This window comes from Juglans regia, unplaced genomic scaffold (genome assembly GCF_001411555.2).
Source record: "Juglans regia cultivar Chandler unplaced genomic scaffold, Walnut 2.0 Scaffold_835, whole genome shotgun sequence".
NCBI classification, from domain to species: Eukaryota; Viridiplantae; Streptophyta; class Magnoliopsida; order Fagales; family Juglandaceae; genus Juglans; species Juglans regia.
In genome coordinates this window covers 1-3,294 of record NW_023363306.1, presented here as the reverse complement: position 1 = coordinate 3,294, position 3,294 = coordinate 1, and the positions used below count along the sequence as shown (strand labels likewise).

At 48.5% G+C, this 3,294-nt stretch overlaps 8 non-coding genes and 1 pseudogene across 8 annotated transcripts; all 9 read right to left on the bottom strand.

Moving 5' to 3' along the window:
- Positions 1-242: 242 nt before the first annotated feature.
- LOC118347138 lies at positions 243-361 on the bottom strand. Its single transcript, XR_004800386.1, has one exon. It is a non-coding gene; the product is annotated as a 5S ribosomal RNA (ribosomal RNA).
- Positions 362-551: 190 nt separating this feature from the next.
- LOC118347137 lies at positions 552-670 on the bottom strand. The gene has a single exon (XR_004800385.1). It is a non-coding gene; the product is annotated as a 5S ribosomal RNA (ribosomal RNA).
- A 411-nt stretch (positions 671-1,081) lies between these two features.
- Positions 1,082-1,200, bottom strand: LOC118347135. Its single transcript, XR_004800383.1, has one exon. It is a non-coding gene; the product is annotated as a 5S ribosomal RNA (ribosomal RNA).
- Positions 1,201-1,389: 189 nt separating this feature from the next.
- LOC118347136 lies at positions 1,390-1,508 on the bottom strand. The gene has a single exon (XR_004800384.1). It is a non-coding gene; the product is annotated as a 5S ribosomal RNA (ribosomal RNA).
- Positions 1,509-1,688: 180 nt separating this feature from the next.
- Positions 1,689-1,802, bottom strand: LOC118347139 (annotated as a pseudogene).
- Positions 1,803-1,991: 189 nt separating this feature from the next.
- On the bottom strand, positions 1,992-2,110 carry LOC118347140. Its single transcript, XR_004800387.1, has one exon. It is a non-coding gene; the product is annotated as a 5S ribosomal RNA (ribosomal RNA).
- Positions 2,111-2,299: 189 nt separating this feature from the next.
- On the bottom strand, positions 2,300-2,418 carry LOC118347143. The gene has a single exon (XR_004800390.1). It is a non-coding gene; the product is annotated as a 5S ribosomal RNA (ribosomal RNA).
- A 189-nt stretch (positions 2,419-2,607) lies between these two features.
- On the bottom strand, positions 2,608-2,726 carry LOC118347141. The gene has a single exon (XR_004800388.1). It is a non-coding gene; the product is annotated as a 5S ribosomal RNA (ribosomal RNA).
- A 189-nt stretch (positions 2,727-2,915) lies between these two features.
- On the bottom strand, positions 2,916-3,034 carry LOC118347142. The gene has a single exon (XR_004800389.1). It is a non-coding gene; the product is annotated as a 5S ribosomal RNA (ribosomal RNA).
- Positions 3,035-3,294: the final 260 nt, after the last annotated feature.

Here is a 3,294-nt window from a genome sequence, read left to right as displayed (position 1 = left end):
CCTTGAGCGACATACTAGCGTCCTTCCGATCCCAATCCAAACGGAGATCTGATCCAAACTAATTACTTAAAATTCAAATAATCCTTGAGCGACGTACTAGCGTCTTTCCGATCCAAATGCGAACCGGCGATCTGATCAAAACCCATAGCTACGCGATCGGCAGGGTGCAATTTTCCTAAAAATCCACTCCCGAGTGGTCCTTATTGTCAATTCCTCTCGCAAGTCGGAAAAAACAAAAACGAGGGGTGCAACACGGGGACTTCCCAGGAGGTCACCCATCCTAGTACTACTCTCGCCCAAGCACGGTTAAATGCGGAGTTGAAATGGGATCCGGTGCATTAGTGCTGGTATGATCGCACCCGTCAAACTAATTATTTAAAATTCATATAATCCAAGTGCGACGTACTAGCGTCTTTCCGATCCAAATGCGAACCGGCGATCTGATCGAAACCCATAGCTACGCGATGGGCAGGGCGCGATTTTCCAAAAAATCCACTCCCGAGTTGTCCTTCTTGTCAATTCCTCTCACAAGGCGGAAAAAACAAAAACGAGGGGTGCAACACGAGGACTTCCCAGGAGGTGACCCATCCTAGTACTACTCTTGCCCAAGCACGCTTAACTGCGGAGTTCTGATGGGTTCCGGTGCATTTGTGCTGGTATGATCGCACCCATCAAACCAATTATTTAAAATTCATATAATCCTAGGGCGACCTACTAGCGTATTTCCGATCCCAATGCGAACCGGTGATCTGATCGAAACCCTTGGCTGCGCGATGGGCAGGGCGCGATTTTCCTAAAAATCCACTCCCAAGTTGTCCTTCTTGTAAATTCCTCTCGCGATGGGCAGAGTTCTGATGGGATACGGTGCATTAGTGCTGGTATGATCGCACCCATCAAACTAATTACTTAAAATTCAAATAATCCTTGAGCGACATACTAGCGTCCTTCCGATCCCAATCCAAACAGAGATCTGATCCAAACCCATCGCTACGCGATGGGCAGGGCGAGATTTTCTCAAAAATCCACTCCCGAGTGGTCCTTCTTGTCAATTTATCTCGCAAGGCGGAGAAAACAAAAACGAGGGGTGCAACACGAGGACTTCCCAGGAGGTCACCCATCCTAGTACTACTCTCGCCCAAGCACGCTTAACTGCGGAGTTCTGATGGGATCCGGTGCATTAGTGCCGGTATGATCGCACCCATCAAACTAATTACTTAAAATTCATATAATCCTTGAGCGACATACTAGCGTCCTTCCGATCCCAATCCAAACGGAGATCTGATCCAAACCCATGGCTACGCGATGGGCAGGGCGAGATTTTCCCAAAAATCCACTCCCGAGTGCTCCTTCATGTCAATTTATCTCGCAAGGCGGAAAAAACAAAAACGAGGGGTGCAACACGAGGACTTCCCAGGAGGTCACCCATCCTAGTAGTACTCTCGCCCAAGCACGCTTAACTGCGGAGTTCTGATGGGATCCGGTGCATTAGTGCTGGTATGATCGCACCCATCAAACTAATTACTTAAAATTCATATAATCCTTGAGCGACATACTAGCGTCCTTCCGATCCCAATCCAAACGGAGATCTGATCCAAACCCATGGCTACGCGATGGGCAGGGCGAGATTTTCCAAAAAATCCACTCCAGAGTGCTCCTTCTTGTCAATTTCGCAAGGCTAAAACAAAATCCAGGTGCAACATGAGGATCTGAGGTCACCCATCCTAGTACTACTCTCGCCCAAGCACGCTTAACTGCGGAGTTCTGATGGGATCCGGTGCATTAGTGCTGGTATGATCGCACCCATCAAACTAATTACTTAAAATTCATATAATCCTTGAGCGACATACTAGCGTCCTTCCGATCCCAATCCAAACGGAGATCTGATCCAAACCCATAGCTACACGATGGGCAGGGCGAGATTTTCCCAAAAATCCACTCCCGAGTGCTCCTTCTTGTCAATTTATCTCGCAAGGCGGAAAAAACAAAAACGAGGGGTGCAACACGAGGACTTCCCAGGAGGTCACCCATCCTAGTACTACTCACGCCCAAGCACGCTTAACTGCGGAGTTCTGATGGGATCCGGTGCATTAGTGCTGGTATGATCGCACCCATCAAACTAATTACTTAAAATTCATATAATCCTTGAGCGACATACTAGCGTCCTTCCGATCCCAATCCAAACGGAGATCTGAACCAAACCCATGGCTACGCGATGGGCAGGGCGAGATTTTCCCAAAAATCCACTCCCGAGTGCTCCTTCATGTCAATTTATCTCGCAAGGCGGAAAAAACAAAAACGAGGGGTGCAACACGAGGACTTCCCAGGAGGTCACCCATCCTAGTACTACTCTCGCCCAAGCACGCTTAACCGCGGAGTTCTGATGGGATCCGGTGCATTAGTGCTGGTATGATCGCACCCATCAAACTAATTACTTAAAATTCATATAATCCTTGAGTGACATACTAGCGTCCTTCCGATCCCAATCCAAACGGAGATCTGATCCAAACCCATGGCTACGCGATGGGCAGGGCGAGATTTTCCCCAAAATCCACTCCCGAGTGCTCCTTCTTGTCAATTTATCTCGCAAGGCGGAAAAAACAAAAACGAGAGGTGCAACACGAGGACTTCCCAGGAGGTCACCCATCCTAGTACTACTCTCGCCCAAGCACGCTTAACTGCGGAGTTCTGATGGGATCCGGTGCATTAGTGCTGGTATGATCGCACCCATCAAACCAATTACTTAAAATTCAAATAATCCTAGAGCGACATACTAGCGTCCTTCCGATCCCAATCCAAACGGAGATCTGATCCAAACCCATGGCTATGCGATGGGCAGGGCGAGATTTTCCCAAAAATCCACTCCCGAGTGCTCCTTCTTGTCAATTTATCTCGCAAGGCGGAAAAAACAAAAACGAGGTGTGCAACACGAGGACTTCCCAGGAGGTCACCCATCCTAGTACTACTCTCGCCCAAGCACGCTTAACTGCGGAGTTCTGATGGGATCCGGTGCATTAGTGCTGGTATGATCGCACCCATCAAAACTAATTACTTAAAATTCAAATAATCCTTGAGCGACATACTAGCGTCCTTCCGATCCCAATCCAATCGGAGATCTGATCCAAACCCATGGCTACGCGATGGGCAGGGCGAGATTTTCCGAAAAATCCACTCCCGAGTGCTCCTTCTTGTCAATTTATCTCGCAAGGCCGAAAAAAAAACAACGAGGGGTGCAACACGAGACTTCCTCTGTGAGGTCAACCCTAGTACTACCTTCGCCCCAAGCACGCTTAATCA